The sequence below is a fragment of the Canis lupus genome, chromosome 30, assembly GCF_048164855.1.
Source record: "Canis lupus baileyi chromosome 30, mCanLup2.hap1, whole genome shotgun sequence".
Classification (NCBI taxonomy): domain Eukaryota; kingdom Metazoa; phylum Chordata; class Mammalia; order Carnivora; family Canidae; genus Canis; species Canis lupus.
In genome coordinates this window covers 25,757,989-25,780,729 of record NC_132867.1, presented here as the reverse complement: position 1 = coordinate 25,780,729, position 22,741 = coordinate 25,757,989, and the positions used below count along the sequence as shown (strand labels likewise).

The following is a 22,741-nucleotide window of genomic DNA, read 5'->3' as shown; positions in this document are numbered from 1 at the left end:
GGGTCTGCCTTCAGCTCAGGTTGTGGTCTCCGAATCCCAGGATCAAGTCCTGCATGGGAAGCCTGCTTCTCCCTCTCTCTATGTCTCTGCCTCTCTCTGTGTGTCTCTCTCATGAATAAATAAATAAAATCTTAAAAAAAAACCCTATGCAGTTTAAAAGTAAAATGGATAAAGTTATAACAAGTAAACAATAATCAAAATGAAGCAGGAATGGTGAACCTCATACCAGACAAACTAGGCAAGAGAGCAAAATAATAATAATAATAATCAGAGATAAAGAGGCAGCTTGCATAATGATAAAATGGTCAATTTACTAGGAATACTAAACAATTACAAATGTGTATGCACCTAAGAACAGAGCTTCTAAATATAAGCAAAAAATGACAGAACTGAAAGAAAAGAAAAAAGACAAATCCACAGCTATAATGTATACTTTATACTTCCCTTTTTTTTATTATTTATGATAATCACAGAGAGAGAGAGAGAGAGAGAGAGAGAGAGGCAGAGGGAGAAGCAGGCTCCATGCACCGGGAGCCCGACGTGGGATTCGATCCCGGGTCTCCAGGATCACGCCCTGGGCCAAAAGCAGGTGCTAAACCACTGCGCCACCCAGGGATCCCCTATACTTTCCTTTTAAATAGAATGTTGGTTTTCAGAGGCTGGTAACGGGGGCTAAGGGGTTTGGGGAGGTGTTGATCAAAAGATACAGACTTGAGTAAGTTCTGGGGCTTTAATAAACAACATACTGGCTATAGTTAACAACATTGTATTATATACTTGAAAGTTGCAAAGATAGTAAATGTTCTCACAGCACACACACAAAAATGTTAGTTATGTAAAGAGATGGTGGTATTGACTAACCCTATTTGTGGCAATCATTTCCCAATATATAAGTGTATCAAATCAGCACATTGTATACTTTAAATTTGCAAAATGTTATATATCAATTATATCTCAGTAAAGCTGGGGGGGGGGATCTCTTCTTAGTAAGCAAAAGAAATAGTTGACAGAAAGTGAGCAAGTTCATAAAAGAATTGCCCAATGACTTCAAAAACTGTAATTAAGTGACATTTATAAAACATTCCACTGAACAACAGAATAGACAGTTTTTCAAGTGCAATTGTACAGAAATGTACAGTCAAAAAAGAAAAGTGGCCTACAAAGATGAATGTGCAGGAAAAAAATAAAAGTAAAATTTGAATCCAACATAAATGGAGTTATAGAAAAAATAGCTGACCATGGAAAGGTTGACAGTGCTGCCATTCAAAAGGCTCTACATATGCAGCCAGAGGAACTCAGTAAATGTGTATGTATTAACAGAAATGAGAAAAGTGGTAGTATAGTGAAAAAAGGCTTTAAATGTCCCAGAAGAAGTGACAATGACAAAACTTCACATTAAAGGAACATTTGGAAATATTTCACAATATTTAAGATACAAAAGACAAACTGTTGGAAACTAATTCAAACTTAGAAAGCAATCAGACAAACTGCCAAGGCACAGACAAGATGCTTGCTCTCATTTAATTTATTGCAATGAGAAGTTCAAAGTACATTTTTTGCATTTTTATAAACAAAACACTTCTGTTCTCAAAATTCAAAATGTCTTAAATTACAATCTATTAAATAAGTATTAATTTCACCTTGTTTTCATTTGCCAAACACTTATAATCCACAGTAAGAAAGTGGTCAATCTATTCATAAAAAATATTAGTGGTATGGAAAAATAAAAATTTTTCCCATTGATTATTAAGATTACTTTGAACAGTTTGACCTTACAGGGTCATTTTTATAGTCCAGAACTACCAGGCAAAGAAAGGAAAAAAGGGAAGTCATAATTCAATAATGCAAGCTCCTACCTTAAATTGAAAAAAAAAAATCAAAGCAAACCAAAAACAAAGCAATCAGAGGAAATAAATAATAAAAATCAGAGAAGAAATTAATGAAACAAAAAAAAGGAAAAAGAAAAAAAAACAATGAAGCCAAAAGCTGATTTCTTTTTTAAAAAATCAATAAAATTGATAAACCTCTATCAAGTGTGACAAAGCAAAAAAGAAAGGAGATAAAAATTACCAATATAAAGAATAAAGAATATATTATTACAGACCTTGCAGACATTAAAAGAATCCTAAGATTACACTGCAAACAACTCTGTGCACATAAATAAAACAACTTAAATGAAATAAGCAATTCCTGAAAAAACTTATGCAACATGAAAGACACCTGAGTAGTCTGTACCTCTTACATTTAATTTCTTTTTTTAAATATTTATTTGTTTGTTTTAGAGATAGAGAGAGACTGAGATAGGAGTAGGGGCAGAGGGAGAGGGAGAGAAAGAATCTCAAGCAGACTCCCCACTAAGTGCAGAGCACTGCACAGGCTCAATCCCATGACCCTGAGATCATGACCTGAGCTGAAATCTAGAGTTGGACACTTAACTGACTAAACCACCCTGGGGCCCTTTAAATTTAATTTCTGGATAAAATCCTTTTGAAAATGAAATATACAAGCATAGACAACTTCACTACTGATTTCCATCAAACATCTCAAGAAGAAATCACCAATTTAATATAATCTCTTCCAGAAAACAGAAAAGGAGAGGACATATCCTGACTCATTCTGTGAGGCAATATTATCCTGATATCAAAACCATAGACAGTAGGCAAAGAAAACTACAGACCAATATCCCTCATGAAGTAGATGCAAAAATATGCCCCCCCCCAAAAAAATTAGCAAATCAAATACAGTAACATATAAAACAAATCGAGTTTGTCCCAGGAAAGCAAAGCTAGTTCAATATTTGAAAATTAATCAGTGTAGTCTATTATCAACAAACTATACTAAAAAAATGATCATATCAATTGATGCAAAAAATATTTGACAAAATTCAATATTAATTCATGATTAAAAAAAACAAACAAGAGACTAGGAAGAGAATGAAATTTCCACAACATGACAAAGGGCATTGGTGAAAAACCTACACCTGTATTATATTTAATGGTGTAAGACTGAATGCTTTCATCCTACTACCAGAAACAAGGCAAGGCTGTCCACTCTTAACCACTTCTATTTGATACACTGGAAGTCCTAAACAAAACAATAAGGGATGTGGGGGGTGGGTGGTCAAACAGATTATAAAGAAAAAACTGTCTCTACTCACAGGCAACGTAATTTTCTATGCAGACAGTCTCAAGGAATCTACAAAAAAAAAGTTAACATGTAAAACTCAATCATATATTCCCACTAACAATAGACGATAGGCAATAAAAAACAATTTTTAAACTTACGCATAACACATACACATCATAATAACTGAAAAAATTAAAATCTACGTTCATAGATTGCAAACCCAACATAGTAAGGATGCCAACTCTACCCCAGTGAATCTACAGATAAAACACAGTCACAATCAAATCCCCAGCAGGATTTTTTTTTTGTTTTTTGTAGATATAGACTAGATTCCAAAATTCACTTAGACAAAGCCAAAGCATGTTGAAAAAGAATAACAAATTGGAAGAATCACAATTTTTAGGCCAAATATAAAATTATTGGGTGGTGTTGGTGAAAAGATAAATATACATACAAATCAGTGAAACAGAATGGAGTTTAGAAACAGATCTCCACATATATGGCCAATTGATTATCTCTTTTTTCCCCAAAAATTGTCTGTGTTCTACCCATTCGTCCCTTTCTCCTCATTATGCCTGGCAATCACTGATATTTTTACTGTCCTACAGTTTTGCTTTTGTTGAAGAATGTCATATAATTAGATTCATACAGTAGGTACCATTTTCAGATTAGTTACTTTCATTTAGTAATATGCATTTAAAATTCATCCATATCTTTTCATGGCTTGATAGCTCATTTCCTTTTAGCACTGAATAATTTTCCATTTTTCAGATGTACAACAGTTTATGTATCCATTCACCTACTGAAGAACATCCTGGCTCCATGTTTCAGCAAATATGAATATTTTTATATTCATAAAATATGGTTCAATCAGTAAAGTACCTGCCTTGGGCTCAGGTCATGATCCCGGGGTCCTAGGATCGAGCTCTGTGTTGGCCTCCCTGCTCAGCTGGGAGTTGGTTTCTCCCTCTCCTTCTGCCCCTCCACCCACTTGTTCTCTCACTCTCTCTCTCTCTCTCTCAAATAAATAGATAAAATATTTTTAAAAATTAAAAAAATAAACATCTGTATACATGTATTTATATGGACGTAAGTTTTCAACTCACTTAGGTAAATATGAAGGAACATAGCTGCTGGATTATAGGGTAAAAATATGTTTGGTTTTGTAAGAAAGTGCCAAACTGTCTTCCAAAGTGTCTGTACCATTTTGTATTCTCACCAGACATGAATGATAGCTCAACATCCTTACCAAGGTTGTTTTCAGTGTTTTGGATTTTGGTGTGTACTGGTATCACATTGTTTTCAATTTACAATTCCCTAATGACATATGATGTTAAACATTTTTCATATTGTTATTTGTTGTCCATATATCTTCTTTGTGTGTTTGGGTCTTTTAATTATTTTTTAAAAATCAGATTATTCATTGTTTAATTGCTAGTTTTAAGAGTTCCTTGTATATTTTGCATAAGAGTCCTTTATCACATATATATATTTTGGAAACATTTATTCCCAGACTATGGCTTTCTTTCTCATTCCTTTGAGCCAATTGGTTTTTACAAAAGTACAAAGACAATTAAATATGTAAAATATAGTATATTCCAGAAATGGTTAGGACAAAGCAAATAAGACATAAGGGGAACCTCCCCCCCAAAAGAACCTTAAAAACCCACAAAAAATTAGAAATTATATAACATCTTACAAAAATTAGCTCAAAATTAATTACAGATCTGCTTATATGTGTGAGACTACAATATTTCATTATTTCAATTAGGCAAAGAATTCTTAGATTATCAAAAGCATGATCCTTACAAAAGAAATCATAAATAAGACTTCATCAAAATTAAAAATTTTCGGGACGCCTGGGTGGCTTAGTTGGCCAGGTACCTGACTCTTGATTTCTGCTCAGGACATCATTTAAGGGTTGTGAGATTGAGCCTCACACTGGGCTTGGCAGTGAGAACAGATCCTGCTTAAGATTCTGTCTCTCCCTCTGTCCCTCCTCTGCTCTCTCTCTCAAAATAAAAATAAATAAATAAATAAAATTTTTTCTTCTGTGAAAGACACTGTTAAGACAATAAAAACATAAGCTACAGACCAGAAACAGTTATTTGCAAATCCCATATCTGGCAAGTATTTGTATTTACTAATCTCTAAACTCACCAGTAAGAAAACAAACAATTCACTTTAAAAATAGTCAAAAGAGAGGCACCTGGGTGGCTTAGTTGGTTAAGTGTCAGACTCTTCATTTTCAGCTCAGGTCCTGATCTGAGTACGGGCTCCATACTCCATGAGAGTCGGCTTGGGTATTCTTTCTCTCTCTCTCTCTCTCTCTCTCTCTCTCTCTCTCACACACACACACACACACACACACATAAATAAATCTTTTAAAAAATAAAAACAGTCAAAAGACGTGAATGGACTTTTTCATCAAAAAGGACATAGAGATGGCTAGTAAGCACAACAAACATGTTCAACAATACTGAAGAGCCACTAGGGAAATGTAAATTAAAACCACTAGAAGATATCATCACATACCTATTAGAAAGGCTAAAATAAACAATACTGATAGTAACAAGTGCTAACAAGGATACAGAACACCTGTAACACTTGCATATTGTTGGTAAGAATGCAAATGATAAAGCCACTCTTAAAAATAGCTTGATAGTTTCTAATAAAGTGACACATACTTATCAGATCCTCATATGATCAAGCAACCCCATTTTTGAGGATTTACCCTCAGAGAAATAAAAACATATGTTCACACAAAAATCTGTACATGGATATTTATGGCAGTTCTATTGGTAATCACCAAAAGGTGGAAGCAATCCAAATGTTCTTCAACAGGTAAATGAAGAAGAGACTGTGATAGTTCCATAGAATGCAGTACTACTCATAATAAGAAGGAATGAACTATTTCTACATCAAACAACTTGGATGAATCTCAACGGCATTATGCGTAGTGAAAAAAAGTCAGTTTCAAGTTTACATACTGTATGATTCTATTTATGTGACATTCTTTAAGAGACAAAACTAGAATGACAGAAAACACATTAGTATTTGTTAAGGATTGGGAGGAGGGAAGGTATGATTTTGTACAAAGGGAAACCAAGAGGGAGTTTTTTAGGGTGGTGAAATTGTTCTTATCCTGATCATACAAATTCATTCATGTGTTAAAATGTATAGAACTGTACACCAAAAATAGTCAATTTACTGTATGCTAATTTTAAATTTTTAAAGTTAATTCCTAGAAAAAGCGATATGTTTGGGTAGACTCATTTTAAGATAATTTTATCTTGGGATGCTTCTTTGAATAATTTTTGTATATCTTTTATCTTCCCATACACTTCTTTTCTGGTTTTATCACAAACTATCTCTTTTTCCTCTTTGCTTTTTCCTGCTATTAGTACTTGGAGCATCATTCATTCTTGAATTGCTTTAGGACACTATCCTTATACTTTAAGGATACTTTATATATGGCACCACAGCAGCATTCTTCAACTTGTATGCCCATGCGAATCTGATGTGTGTCAAAATGGAAGATTTCTTACTCCTACCCATCAGAAGTCACTTAGGAGATCTAGATTAGGTCCTTGAAAATCACCATATGATATCAATGTGGGTGTTCCACTGACCACTATTCGAAAAACACTGTATTTAAAAAATGAGAACTCCCTTAGTTCGTTGAGAGGCTCTCCATGAAAGGACTTGATCAGCCTAGAAATTGGTAGAACACAGGATCAGTCTGAAAAATTTCAGTTAATGTAATCTAGAAGGCACTCACAGATTTGATTTGTCTATGAGGTAGAGACATCATGGCTAGTGTTTAAGTAATGCACGATCTCTTTGCTAGAAATTTGATTTTTGAATCCAATATATTGAGTGTTAATCTGATATAAGCATCTCCCACAACTTTCACAAAAATGGATCAAGTTTTTTTTCACAAGAAATATATAATCAAATTGTATTTTCTCCAAGGATGTAACCATAAGCTACAGATGTATTTAGCAACATGTCAGAACAACAAAGCTATACCTATTAACAATATATTTAAATATTTAAATAATACCCTGAGCCCTAAAAATTGATATATTTGTGCATGTATTTCCATACATATACATATCTACACACAATATATAAATGTGTATATACATACATAGTATTGTATATATGTGTTGTTGATAATAATTCCAGGTAAGTACGAACCATTGAGCTAACTGCTTTGCATTCATTTTCTTGTTTCAACTTGAAAGGAATGCATTATTGTAGTGTCCCTTTACAGATGACAAAATCAAGGGCTAATTTGAAAATGCTTACTTGTCCTATTAAATTATGTCAATTTTCTTGTTTTGATATTGTACTAACAGTCATATTATATCATTCATTATGGGAAGCTGGATGATGGGCTTAAGGGATTCTGTAAATATAAATAAAGAGTTCAAATAAACTTTGGTGCATTCAAGTATTTGAAGGCTTTCTAAAGCTAAAATAGGAAAGTATGGAGGCCTTGCCTTACCTTTAATCCTCCCTATATCTCAAACCAAAACTGAGAAATGGCTTTAGTAGAGAAAATAAGTCTCATATGAATGTTGTCTCAGGGAAGGGCAGGGCAGGGGATAGTAGACTGAAGATCTATAAGAGTCCTTGACCTTGGTGCTGTTGAGTCCTTGGATCTCTTTGGATGATTTCATTTGCAAGGAATAGAGGATCCAACACAAACTCACTTAAAAAGTAATGCACTGGCTTATGCAGACTAGGGGATATTACAGCTTCTGACAGGTTTGATAAGGACCTCAGTCTATTTCTCTGAGTTTCATTGAATTCTACCCACCCTGATGCATCAGCTTTTTCCTGAGGCTGGCTTTCCTCATGATAACAAAGTATTTGTAGCAGTTCTTGGTCTCACATCAAGACACCACACCATCCAGGAGAGATGATGTTTCCTCTCCCAAGCTCTGAATAACTGCCATGGCTTTCACTTTGGCTAGTGAGTTATTACTCATGTCACGTGACACTCTTGAAGCAATTATTATGACAAGGAAGATGGCATTGTGCTACAGGCTCAGCTAATTAGTGTCTACTTTGGAAGTTGGATATCACATCAGTTACCTAGAGAGTTCAAAAAGAGAAGTGATTCAAAGAGAATTTTGTATTGACTTACTCCTGTTTTACATGGAGCTGACTGTATTTTCCAAATATGGCTGCAACAATAGCATTCATCTACTTGTTTTTCCTAACATGTGATCCTCACCTCCCTTCCATCAAGTTGTAGTGCCTATGTCACCCTTTCTTTGATAATTGTTGGACCCTTGTGACGGTCTTATCCAAGACGGTGGCAGAAATGAGGCAATGTGCCTTTCAAGACCAGATCCCAAATGCCATGCACTTCAGCCCTGATGTCTTGGGGTTTGGGTTCTTGACACCTAGCTGCCATGCTGTAAGGAAGCCCAAGCAACTGAGCAAAGGCATCCCTTCATCAGAGAAAACTTTCTCTGAAGGCCAAAATGCCATTAGGATCTCCCTTATACACATTCCCAATGCTGTGTACTTGTCTTACCCTGAAAACAACAGTGCTTACTTAATTGCTTGAATATTTTATTCATTCACAGACATCTCCCACTAGAATTTAATTGCAGGAGAACATCAACGGAGACTGTCTTATTCTTGTCACCCTCACAGCTAGAATGCCTGCCATATAATGGGCAGTCAACAAATGTCACTTGAATTCAAGGGGGAATAAAACTGCCAAGCAATTGGTAATACTCCCTTCAGGCATTTGATCTTAAGGATGAGGTAAAGCTCTTTCAGATGATCTGAAAGCCTACAGAAAGACCCCGGCTATTGTACTAAACATTAAATGCTCATAAAGCTCAAATCTACAAAAGCTGGGCACCCAAGAGATACTGATTTGCACTCCAAATTACAGTTATCTGGCACCATGCCCTTTTTTGTTGGCAGGAGTATCTTCCCTTTGAAGCCATCTCAGAAAGCTCTGGAATCCCCATCAGGATGTGTCACAAGTGCTGGATCATCTCATTTGCTCAGAGACACCTCTATGTCCTGCTTTCTTTATCAAAATCACAATAGTGATACAGTCATAGATGTGAGTTAGTCATTGATGTTAGCAATACTGACATTTTGGACTAACTAATTCCTTATATTATGGGAGAGAAATAGATTGCCCCAAATATTGTGGGATGTATGGAAATATCCCTGGCCTCCACCCTCCAGATAAAGAAGGAACGGTACTAATGTTGGAGAAGCATCAACAATGTAGTGTAGGGGCACCGGGGTGGCTCAGTTGGTTAAGTGTCCAACTCTTGGTTTCAGCTCCGGTCATAATCTCAGGGTTGTGAGATGGAGCCCCACACTGGGCTCTGTGCTCAGCGTGGAGTCTGCTTGAGATTCTCTTTCTCCCTTCTACTTCTGCACTTCCTGATCACGCTCTCTCACACTTTCTAAAAATAACTAAATAAATCTTTTTTAAAAAGTCTCTACTGTAGATAAACTCACATTTATTTTTTAAGATTATTTATTTATTTGAAAGAGAGAGTACAAGTGGGGGGAAGGACAGAGGAAGAGGGAGAGAGAGAATCTGAAGCAGACCCCATGCTCAGCGTGGAGCCCGACACAGGGCTTCATCTCACAACCCTGAGATCACTACCTGAGTCGAAATCAAGAGTCAGACACTTTACTGACTGAAACACCCAGGCACTTCATTTTGTTTTTTAATAATGAGAGAACTGAATCATTATTTCATTACTTTAGCAAGATGCCTTGATGGAATGGGTATCCAAATATTGGATAAATGTTATTAGTGTGTATTCAGATTGTGTTTACATAGGTCTAGTGTTTTTCAAGGATTTTACTGCCAATTTAAAAAATGAATCAAGTAAAGCGTCAAGTAACTTAACTCTTTCTAAGAGGATTAATCAATAACCAAATGCTAACACAAATTACAGTCTGTCTGCACAATGTAAATTCAACCAGTTGAAAAGGTGGGGAGAGTTGGAGAAGAGGCAAGCATTTTCTTTCTTCTGCAAGTTAACATATAACTGATTTATTACTCCTTTCTCCTCCACTCCCAAATTCACTTGTAATTTTATCAGATCAACTGGGTGTCTTGGCACCATAAAGCCTCAATATATATTCAAGCTGTTTGCCCAGTAAATTAACTGCAATATTATGGGAGCATTTTTCATATGCAAATGTGCACTATGAAGTGCACCAAACTGAAAACCAACAGCAGTTTCCTCTGAAACTTGAAAATCAGCTCCTAAAATTTATCTTCTTTAACCATCTGGTCATGATGCTAAATGACTTGGTAGAAAAACTGTCTCACATTTTTACTGGCTTGAGACAGGGTAAATTTTTGTTTTTAATATATTCCATGAATCTTGTATTCAAAGAAACCAGTAGAGAGGCACTGATATCAGTATAAATTTGTATAAAGCTCAGATACCTACTGTGCATGTATACCATTCTTGATCTTCTGGATTTGTTCTTTTCTACATACTCCCGCTTAATGTTTCACTGTTATTCTCCTCTAGCCACACAGTTCTTCTTTTAAAAAAATGATTTATACATAGAGATCTTTTCATTCCTTTATTCTTTTATCTTCCTATCCTGAGGAGTTCATGGTCATTCCCTGTTTTAATTATACTATGTCATCTTCAATCTGATTTTCTTTAGCCTGTTAGGTACAAAGGTCTGTGCATATCCACTAGGTTGCTTTTATTTTTAAAACCCCAAATAGGGACACCTGGGTGGCTCAGTGGTTGAGTATCTGCCTTTGACTCATGGGATAGACTCTCGAATTTGGCTCCCTACAGGGAGCCTGCTTCTCCCTATGTCTATGTCTCTGCTTCTCTCTCTGTGTCTCGAATGAATGAGTGAATGAATGAATGAATGAATGAAATAAAAAAATAAAATAAAATAAAACCCAAATAAACTGTATTTGTTTCATGATTCCTAGACCGGTATATTTTTAAATAATTGGATACCCTTCTTGACGAATTTGCAGAAAGAAATTTTGCTCTTCTGTTTCTCTTAAGATTTTGACATCAGGAAGAGCTCTGAGACTTCCTGGAACAGAAGAAAAGAGTGCAAGCCATTTTACTTATAGAAAAGGAAAGTATGTCAACTGAGCAACTGTAAGAACTGTCTAAAAGTAAGATTTTAGAATTTGAAAACCACATCTTTAGCTTTTTCTCTCTGACCTAAATATAGTCCTATTCTAAATTATAATTTTTAAAAATGCAAAACTAATTTCCTGAATCAACATAATATTTTGCAGCAGAAAAGATTAGGAAACAGGTCTTTTTTTAAGAGGACAATTTTCACCACCACAGCGACTTCCTTTAGCTGTTTGCTCTTCTTTCTCCAAATATCCTTGAGAGAGCTACAATACAAGGTGTCTTGAAACAAAAATATATTGATTTCCAGTGGCCTCTGGCAAACATTAACATTTTTTCTTATTTATGTAACTTAATCCTTAACCAGAAAAGGAAAGCAAAGAGAAGAGAAGAGAGAAAAGGAAAGAAAACCACTGTTTTGCAATGATAGGTTTGTCTTATATTCTTGGGGAGCAATTAGTATTTACATGACTAAGGGAACTTTCATGCTTTTCATTCTACTGGAATAAGTTACTAACTAACCCAAAGACAGTGGTCCCAGAGAAAGCAGTTAGTGGTTCTGCTGTCATGAACTCCCCTCAGAAGAAACACCTGTGCAGCTGGTCACAGTGTAGAAAGGCCCTCAGCCCTTTGTATTCTGCACATACATCATCCAACCTGAACTGCAATTGAGTAGGCCAGCACCCCCCTCCACATCTGCCCAAGCCATACAATGGCATCACCCTGACTTGTTATCAGATCCTAAACTCTGCTCCAGCTTCTATTCATAACCTCTTCTCTCATTTTCCTCCATCAGTAAGAAGGAGAAAATTACAATCCAAATCTCATAAGGTTGCTGTAAAGGTTAAATGAGATAATATATCAAAGATGTATAACACAGGTTTTTCTTGAAAATAAATTCCCAAATCTCCCCTTTTTCATCAAAAATTTAAAATAAGGGTGTTATTATTTTAAGTCTTTTTCTGACCCATATGAAGAAAGTTGAGGGAAATCTTCAAATGTCAACTTTAATCTAATCATTCAAAGATACTGACTCATTAACAATCAAGCATTATTTGATTTTTCCATATAGCAAAAAGTATACCTCCAGCACCAAAAATGGTGCAATAATTTAGTGCAGAGAAAGCTGGTTCTTATATTTTTCTTTAAAAAAAGAAACCATAACTGAACATTATAAGAGTAAACACCTACAAATCGCTTACTCTCTGCCATACACACAGGTTAGTCATTTAATCTTTAAAACCCTAGTATAATTACGTTCAGTTTAGAGCTGAGAAAATGAGATAACAGAGAATTTAATTTTCCCAGGGGCACCAAGCAAACAAATAGTATAGCTATGCTCTAAACCACATAGAATCTATGCTTCTAAACTACTGTGTGCTGTTTCCCCATGGATGAGATTTTATAATTGGGTCATTCTGATATCATTAATGCCTAGCATTTGGTTCCTACAAGATGTGAACCAGCTCTTGCCTAGGAGATATCTGTGATGCCCCTCTTGAGATAGCAAGATGCAATTTTCTTTTTTTTTTTTTTTAAAGATTTTATTTATTCAGTGGTGAGGGGGAAACATGAGTGAGGGGAGGGGCAGAGAAAGAAGGAGAAGACGACTCCATGCTGAGCAGGGAGCCTGATGCGGGGCTCAATCCCAGGACCCTGGGTCATGACCTGAGCTGAAGGCAGATACTTAACCAACTGCACCCAGGCACCCTAAGATGCAATTTTCTATCCAGTGGTAAAACAGTACATTTACAACTCATCCATACAACTCTACCCACTAACAGTTTGGCCTTGAGCAACAGGACAACGGGCCTTGAAAACAAATGTCTTTGATGATTTAAACTATTTTTATGGTTATTAACAAAAATCATTCACAATGTGTTCATTTTCCTCTTGCTTTCACAATTAAGTATGAGAATTGTTGCAAATCTGTGGAACCTTGAGGCATCTAACACAGAAACTTCTGGAAATGATACAAACCTGACATTTCACAGCCTGTAATTAATCAATATTACCTGGTGATGAGAATGAGTATGACAGATCTTGGGCTTGATTCTGATGGGTTTTAAATCACAATGTATTTCCTCAATAGAAAACTTCCTGTATCATCTACATTTGATAACCTAGGTTCTATGGTGATCATGGTATGTCCCTCGATAGCTCAAAAAAAACATTGTGTGGTGGATTCTGTGACGCGTCTCCCTCAGAACTGAGACACTAGTGCTGTTTGTGTCTAAAAAGAGTCATTTCACCCAAAATTCTGTCCCCTCCTCTGTCACCCCATATCCAATTATGGTTAATATCAGAATAGAAGGACCTAGTCCCTTTGCCTCTAATTGCTACACTCTAGGACCATATAAGTTTCACAACATCCCACAAAATCATTCCATTCTCCCAGAGGTGTTGACATCAAGAGCACTCCTTGATAAACCTCCTGCCACAAGCCTGTTTTAGAGTCCTTTCTGGGGACCTGACCTGCAACAACTGTTTAACAAGAGGAGTCTGCAGATCTTCTGGAACAAATATTTCCTACCTTCTGCAGATGACACTGGACTTGTCCTCCGCTTTTATATGATGAACAACATTTGTATTCTGTGATATACTGGCATAGTCCTTCGGGCAAGGACATTTTCTCAGGTCAATATAATTATGAAAATTGCTTCAGTCAAGGACTGTCATTGAAGGACTTCGTTGTAAACTCAAGACACAAGTTAATCCTATAATATCATCTAAGAAATCCTTAAAATTTAATGTTGAAACAGTACAGTCTACAAAATAAGCAGTAATAACTTTACTGGACCATTGGCTCTACCTGTAAAAGTCAAATCTAACAGTGGCCAACAGTCCAATTGAAAATTATGATTTCAGTGATCATAAAATTTCATGAACTATTCATTTCAGGTAAGACAGGAAGAATATTTTTCTGCAAAATGCAGTTTTTCTCCCAATTTTTCAGGAGTAAACATTCACCTCTTCAGATTTTTCCATTTAGTTTGCTCCAGATGGAGAAGTTTTCATTGTAACAAATGGAGAAAAACAACATCAAAACAAGGTGTGCTCCATCACAGGGAGCTTTTTACAGTTACTAACAAATACCAGAGTGTTTTTCTTTACATATATCAATCTTGCCCAGCTTTTTTCTCAACAAAAATAGAATCTCATAAACAGAGGGGGAAAATGTTCTGTAGGACTACAACTTAAAAACAAGCAAAAAAAAAAAAAAAAAAGCAGAGGTGAGGGGGAACATCTGGGTGGCACAGTTGGTTAAGTGTCCAACTCGGTTTTCACTCAGGTCATGATCTCAGAGTTGTGGAATCGAGCCCCATGTAGGGTTCTACACTGAGCACATAGTCTGTTTGGGTCTCTCTCTCTCTCTCTCTCTGTCTCTCTCCCCTTTGCCCCCACCCCCATCTCTACCCCTGCTCTCAGGTGTCCACTCTCTCTCTCTCTCTCCCTAAAAATAAATAAATCTTAAAACAAAAAACACCCCCCCCCAAAAAAATAGCATGTCACTAACAACAAACACTTGTTTTTGCAAAACCATTCTGGACTTATAGCACCTGTTGGCAACTGTGAACTCTTAAATGAACCTAAACAATTTTCCAAAGAATCAAAAATCTGACCATAAGACTAAAATTCATAAGTTACTATTGTATTCACCAGTCTAGTAACTATTCATTCACTGATTACTTTTTATTGATTTTACATTATCTCTTTATTTAGAGACATCATTATATTATCTCTGTATTTCCAGATAAAACCAGAGTTTTATCTCCAGCTCAAAATAAGTGATTTAAAAAAAATTGTATTGAATTATTCTTGTTTTACTTGGAGCTGACTGTATTTTCCAAATATGGCTGCAACAATAGCATTCATCTTACTTGTTTTTCCTAACATGTGATCCTCACCTCCCTTCCATCAAGTTGTAGTGCCTATGTCACCCTTTCTTTGATAATTGTTGGACCCTTGTGACGGTCTTATCCAAGACGGTGGCAGAAATGAGGTAATGTGCCTTTCAAGACCAGATCCCAAATGCCATGCACTTCAGCCCTGATGTCTTGGGGTTTGGGTTCTTGACACCTAGCTGCCATGCTGTAAGGAAGCCCAAGCAACTGAGCAAAGGCATCCCTTCATCAGAGAAAACTTTCTCTGAAGGCCAAAATGCCATTAGGATCTCCCTTATACACATTCCCAATGCTGTGTACTTGCCTTACAAACCCTGAAAACAACAGTGCTTACTTAATTGCTTGAATATTTTATTCATTCACAGACATCTCCCACTAGAATTTAATTGCAGGAGAACATCAACAGAGACTGTCCTATTCTTGTCACCCTCACAGCTAGAATGCCTGCCATATAATGGGCAGTCAACAAATGTCACCTGAATTCAAGGGGGAATAAAACTGCCAAGCAATTGGTAATACTCCCTTCAGGCATTTGATCTTAAGGATGAGGTAAAGCTCTTTCAGATGATCTGAAAGCCTACAGAAAGACCCCGGCTATTGTACTAAACATTAAATGCTCATAAAGCTCAAATCTACAAAAGCTGGGCACCCAAGAGATACTGATTTGCACTCCAAATTACAGTTATCTGGCACCATGCCCTTTTTTGTTGGCAGGAGTATCTTCCCTTTGAAGCCATCTCAGAAAGCTCTGGAATCCCCATCAGGATGTGTCACAGGTGCTGGATCATCTCATTTGCTCAGAGACACCTCTATGTCCTGCTTTCTTTATCAAAACCACAATAGTGATACAGTCATAGATGTGAGTCAGTCATTGATATTAGCAATACTGACATTTTGGACAAGATAATACCTTTTTTTTTGTAGGGGAGGGGGAAACTCTTCTGAGCATGTTGTGACGTAGTAACATCCCTGGCTTACACTCATCATACAGCAGTAGTAACATCCCCCATCCCTACCACACATATCCCACTGAACTGTAATCACTAAAAACTTCTCTGGACATTGCCATATACCCCCTGGCAGGAAAAACTGCCAGTAGTTGAGAACCATAGGCCATAGAGAAAACACAGACAGGATGCTAGGTCCATCAGAAAAGCTGACAGCATAGTAACATACTTCTAGATATGTCTTTGAAGGCAAAGGAAACAAAAGCAAAAATAAATTATTTGGGCTACAGCAAAATAAAAAGGTTTTACACAGTAAAGGGAACCATCAGTAAAACAAAAAGGCAACCTAGTGAATGGGAGAAAAAATTTGCGTGTGTTATATCCAAAAAGGCGTTAATATCCAAAATATATAAAGAACTTATACAACTCAACGCCAAAAACTGAACAATCTGATTAAAAAATGGGCAGAGGACCTGAGTAGACATTTTTCCAGAAAAAACATACAGATTGTCAACAGACACATGAAAAGATGATCAATATTACCAGTCATCAGGGAAATGCAGATCAAAACTACAGTGAGACATCACCTTATATGTCAGAATGGCTAAAATAAAAAATACAAGAAATAACAAGTGTTGGTGAGAATGTGGAGAAAAAGGAACACTCATGCCCTGCTGGTGGGAATGCAAACTGGTACATCAACTATGGAAAACCGTATGAAGATTCCTCAAAAAATAAAAGATAGAAATACCATATGAACTGGTAATTCCACTACTGGGTATTTACCCAAAAGAAATGAAAACACTAATTCAAAAAGATATATATGCACACCTATGATTATTGCAGCATTATCCACAGTAGCCAGGTTAAGGAAACAACTTAAGTGTCCATCAATAAACAAATAGGTAAGGATTATGTGATATATATGGAATAATATATATAATGGAATATTACATCGCCATTAAAAGGAGGAGAACTTGTAATTTGCAACAACCATAGATGGACCTAGAGAGTAAAAGAAGTCAGATTGAGAAAGTCAAATATCATAGAATTTCACTCATATGCGGAATCATAAAATGAAACAAAACAAATGAATAAACATACAAAAAAGAGAATCAGAGCTATGAATACAGAAAACAAACTGATGGATTGCCAGAGGGAAGGAGGGTGAGGGAGGTGGGCAAAAATGCACGAAGAGAAGCGGGAGATGCAGGCTTCCAGTTATAGAATGAATAAGTCAAGGGAATAAAAGGCACAGCAAGGGAATACAGTCCGTGGTATTGCAATAATAATGTTGGAAGATGACAGATGGTAGTTATACTTGTAGTGAGCATAGCATAACAAATAGAGAAGTTGAATCACTGTGCTGTACACCTGAGACTAATGAGACATTGTGTATCAGTTACACTCTAAAAAATTTAAGAAATTTAAGAAAGGAAGGAAGAAAAGGAGAGGGAGTGTAGGACGAATGGACCAGGGAAAGAAGGAAGGAAAGGAAAGGGAAGGGAAAAGAAAAAGCAAAGCTTCCAGGCAGCCATCAAGCCTCTGCCTAAGGGCCACAGTGCTATCTGTGTTGATATCAAGGGTGTCTGTGCTTACACAGTGTGGCTGGTGGCCTCCCCAGCTTCCCTTCAGAGTCAGTTCCAGGCAGGTCTGGCCTGATGATACATCATTTCATTTTGTCTCAAACAGAATGCATGTGCCTACTGGCCCTCAACAGGCAAGGACTCTTCACCCTCCTCTATGGCTGTACTCTGCAATTAAAGCCACAAAGCTCTGCTTTCATGCATTCAATATCTTCCAGAGGTCTTAGACAAACAACTCTTTTACATCTATTTTATCTTTTATTGTAATCTCTCTTCATAGGATCTGGAATAATATCTAATGGCCTATCCAATGTGCAAGTGATACACACATGCTTCACTCAGGACCCCCAGTACCCTCTCAAGGGGCCCCTTCAGGACTCAGGACATTCCTTAATATATAGGAATCCAAAGATGAGCATGGCCTAGACTCATCCTGGCACCTTTACCTTAATTGCATATGAAATAAGTAATGCTCATAGCAGGACAGAGCAGTAAGTAATTACAATGAGCTTCTGTTCATATTTCTATTCCCAAATCTGGCTAGAAAAAATTAGCTAAAAACTATTAGCTAACATTTGCTTTGTAACAGTGATTTCACTTATGGGGATACCAGGCAAGCAAGCATCATGAAATGAGCATCTCTCCACAATCCTTAAAGTAGCCCAAGCTTTTCCAATGGTCATATTCCAAATGAGATTCCCTCAAACACAGTTCTACATTTCAATACATTAAAAGTGATGTTGTCTCCTGAGTCCCAGGCAGCAGAGATGCAATAACTCATATGGCTTTCTGCTTTCCTGCTGGTCTGTTTATAGAGGAGGCGGCCTGCTTACAAATTATTGAAACACAAAAGCCAGATAATGATGTGTTCTGAGAAGAGCCCCAGAAATATTGCTCATCCCCACTCCCTCTTGTGTTTCAGGGCTGTCTATATTATCTGACTGTGAGAGTTCTAGCTTAATGGGAGTGATGCAGCTGTGGCCCAGCACTCACATGTCTCTATAAATCAGGGATTCCTGTACAGAGTATAGACACTCCCAGGAAACACATGGTAGCTATTGTCTGTGATTTTAAAGATTATGTGCACAAATACTCTCACCTAGGATTAAAAAAAGAGAATGAAGGGAATTTGTCTTCCTTCTCAGTATTACCCAATGCTCCATAGGTGAATTGAACAGCATCTTTCAAGACTGAATCACCCATCACTTCTTGCTTCATTTGTTATGTGGAATTTTTGAAAATTATTTTATGTTGTTTATAAGTCCAGAGAATTCTTTATCTATGATGGAGTGAACTAGCATTGGAAATCTTTTTTATTTATTTATGTTTTTTGGTGACTGGAATACCAAGAGTGAGATCTGATATTATATTCCACTACAACAAAATAGGTACGTGTGTTATTCTTATTATCTCTGTAAACAGGAAGTTTCTAGAATCTCAAATAGTCTAGGACATGAATATTCAGGTGATTTATGATGAAACAGAACTCATCATTCACATAGATGTCAATGACTCTCACCTACCTGCCCTGTATAATAGGGGACTTGTCAGTAAAGCATTCAGGATGCAGAGTATGTGCAGCTGAGCAGAGCAAAGCCCCAAGCAAGAACAACCTGTACCTTCCCAAAGGGGACAAATAAATAGGGACTCACAGGACACCAGCCAATAGTCTTTAACAATTGCCTGTATCATAAATACTACCAGGCGTATCATCTTTGAGTGGCAAAAGAATGTTCTTCCATTTTAGGCAATGATTTCCATCAGCTATTTAAAATCGCAATCCAATGAGAAAACGATTCCAAGCAATAGTGTTACTGGATTCATTAAAAACAAATTAAAAGTTTATAAGAGACCTTAGCAAAAAGTTTATGACCTTAGCATAATTTCGAAGGGAGGAAAAAATAATAAAATAATAAACTGCATCACCAACCTGCAGAGCAGATTCCAAGCCAGCTCAACTATAGCTTTCATTTGAGGCAAAGCTTAACAGCTTCTCTGTCTTATTCATTAGACTTTCTACCTGCTTGATGGTAGATATTAGCTTTTGCTTCAAGACTCTAGGGAAAGAATTGCTGCAGTTCTCCACCTAACCTCTTTCCTGGGAACCAAAGCAGGTAAGCCTCATTAGGAATATAAATGAGAGGGCAGCCTGGTGGCTCAGTGGTTTAGCGCTGCCTTCAGCCCAGGGCGTGATCCTGGAGACCTGGGATCTAGTCCCACATCAGGCTCCCTGTATGGAGCCTGCTTCTCCCACTGCCTGTGTCTCTGCCTCTCTCTCCTCCGTGTCTTTCATGAATAAATAAATAAAATCTTAAAAAAATAAAAGGAATGATTTTGGAATTATTTGCCCTAGATTTGAATTCTGTTCCTGCAATTTTACTTGTGTAAGCAAGCTCAGCTTCAGTTTTCTCATCTGTTAAGTTGGGAAAAGCTACTTCTCTCTTAAGTATTTATTCTGTGTTCTCCATTCATCCTCTTGTCCCACTCCCATATCCATTGATAGGGTTCCCTGCATGGAACCTACTTCTCCCTCTGCCTGTGTCTCTGTCTCTCTCATGAATAAATAAATAAAATCTTTTTTTAAAAAAGGAATATAAGTGAGAAATGGCACTGATTTCTGGGCATTGATTTTGTATCCTGCCACATTGCCAAATTGCTGTATGAGTTCTAGCTCTAGCAATCTTGGGGTTTCCTATAGACAACCCTTTTGGGTTTCCTATAGACAATATCATGTCATCTGTAAAAAGGGAGAGTTTGCCTTCTTCTTTGCCAATTTGTCTTTCATTTCTTTTTGTCTTCTGATTGCTGAGGCTAGGACTTCTAGTACTATGTTGAATAGCAGTGGTGAGAGTGGACATCCCTGTTGTATTCCTGATCTTAGAGGAAAGGCTCTCAGTTTTTCCCCATTGAGAATGATATTTGCTGTGGCATTTCTATACACTAACAATGAGACTGAAGAAAGAGAAATTAAGGAGTCAATCTCATTTACAATTGCACCCAAAAGGATAAGATACCTAGGAATAAACCTAACCAAAGAGGTAAAGGATCTATACCCTAAAAATTACAGAACACTTCTGAAAGAAATGGAGGAAGACACAAAGAGATGGAAAAATATTCCATGCTCATGGATTGGAAGAATTAATATTGTGAAAATGTCAATGCTACCCAGGGCAATTTACACAATTAATGCAATCCCTATTAAAATACCAAGGACTTTCTTCAGAGAGTTGGAACAAATCATCTTAAGATTTGTATGGAATCAGAAAAGATCCCAAATAGCCAGGGGAATATTAAAAAAGAAAACCAGAGCTGGGGGCATCACAATGCCGGATTTCAGGTTGTACTACAAAGCTGTGGTCATCAAGACAGTGTGGTACTGGCACAAAAACAGACACATAGATCAATGGAACAGAGTAGAGAATCCAGAAATGGCCCCTCAACTCTATGGTCAACTAGTATTCGACAAAGCAGGAAAGACTATCCACCGGAAAAAAGACAGTCTCTTCAATAAATGGTGCTGGGAAAATTGGACATCCACATGCAGAAGAATGAAACTGGACCATTCTCTTACACCATACACAAAGATAAACTCAAAATGGATGAAAGATCTAAATGTGAGACAAGAATCCATCAAAATCCTAGAGGAGAAGACAGGCAACACCCTTTTTGAACTTGGCCACAGCAACTTCTTACAAGATATATCTATGAAGACAAGGGAAACAAAAGCAAAAATGAACTATTAGGACTTCATCAAGATAAGAAGCTTTTGCACAGTAAAAGAAACAGTCAACAAAACTGAAAGACACCCTACAGAATGAGAATTGGAGAAGATATTTGCAAATGACATATCAGATAAAGGGCTAGTATCCAAAATCTATAAAGAATTTATCAAACTCAACAGCAAAGAAATAAACAATCCAATCATGAAATGGGCAAAGGACACGAACAGAAATTTCACCAAAGACATGGCCAACAAGCACATGAGAAAATGTTCCGCATCACTGGCCATCAGGGAAATACAAATCAAAACCACGATGAGATCCCACCTCACACCAGTGAGAATGGGGAAAATTAACAAGACAGGAAACAACAAATGTTGGAGAGGATGTGGAGAAAGGGGAACCCTCTTGCACCGTTGGTGGGAATGTGAACTGGTGCAGCCACTCTGGAAAACTGTGTGGAGGTTCCTCAAAGAGTTAAAAATAGAGCTACCCTAGGGCCCAGCAATTGCACTGCTGGGGATTTACCTGAAAGATATAGATGCAATGAAACACCGGGACACCTGCACCCCAATGTTTATAGCAGCAATGTTCACAATAGCCAAACTGTGGAAAGAGCCTCGGTGTCCATCGAAAGATAAATGGATAAAGAAGATGTGGTCTATGTATACAATGGAATATTACTCAGCCATCAGAAGAGATGAATACCCACCATTTGCTTCGACGTGGATGGAGCTGGAGGGTATTATGCAAGTGAAGTAAGTCAATCGGAGAAGGACGATCATCATATGGGTTCACTCATATGAAATAGTGAAAGAGATTATAGGGGAAAGGAAAGAAAATGAATAGGAAAAATCAGAGAGGGTGACAAAACATAAGAGACACCTAACTCTGGGAAACAAACAAGGGGTAGTGGAAGGGGAGGTGGGCAGGAGGATGGGGTGACTGGGTGACGGGCACTGAGGGGGGCACTTGACGGGATGAGCACTGGATGTTATACTATATGTTGGCAAATAGAACTCCAATAAAAAATATACCAAAAAAAGGAATATAAGTGAGAGAAAATGTAATGCAGAAGTCATGGTATTTGAGATCACTAGCCCATGCGTGGGGTAGCATTTGGGGTAGATTTCTGAGCTCTTCTGCTTCTATTTACATTGTCAGCTAACTGCAGAAAAGTAAATGTGGTGGAACAAATGAAGTAAAAATGGCAGAGAAAGAAAATTAAATAAGCATATTCTGAAATATGATCCAGCACAACAAGAGCTATGCCAAATAATATGCATAAACAAAATGTGAAACTGAATATAGCTAAAACTGTCAAAA

General features: G+C 37.0%; 1 long non-coding RNA gene across 9 annotated transcripts in view; it reads right to left on the bottom strand.

Annotated features, from left to right (window-relative positions):
* The window catches only part of LOC140621525 (uncharacterized), a 461,525-nt gene that overhangs the window by 329,165 nt on the left and 109,619 nt on the right, over nucleotides 1-22,741 (bottom strand). For all 9 annotated transcript variants that reach the window (XR_012021267.1, XR_012021262.1, XR_012021260.1 and 6 more), the window contains one exon: nucleotides 3,158-3,195. This is a non-coding gene — a long non-coding RNA (uncharacterized lncRNA). The remainder of the gene's footprint in view (nucleotides 1-3,157; nucleotides 3,196-22,741) is intronic.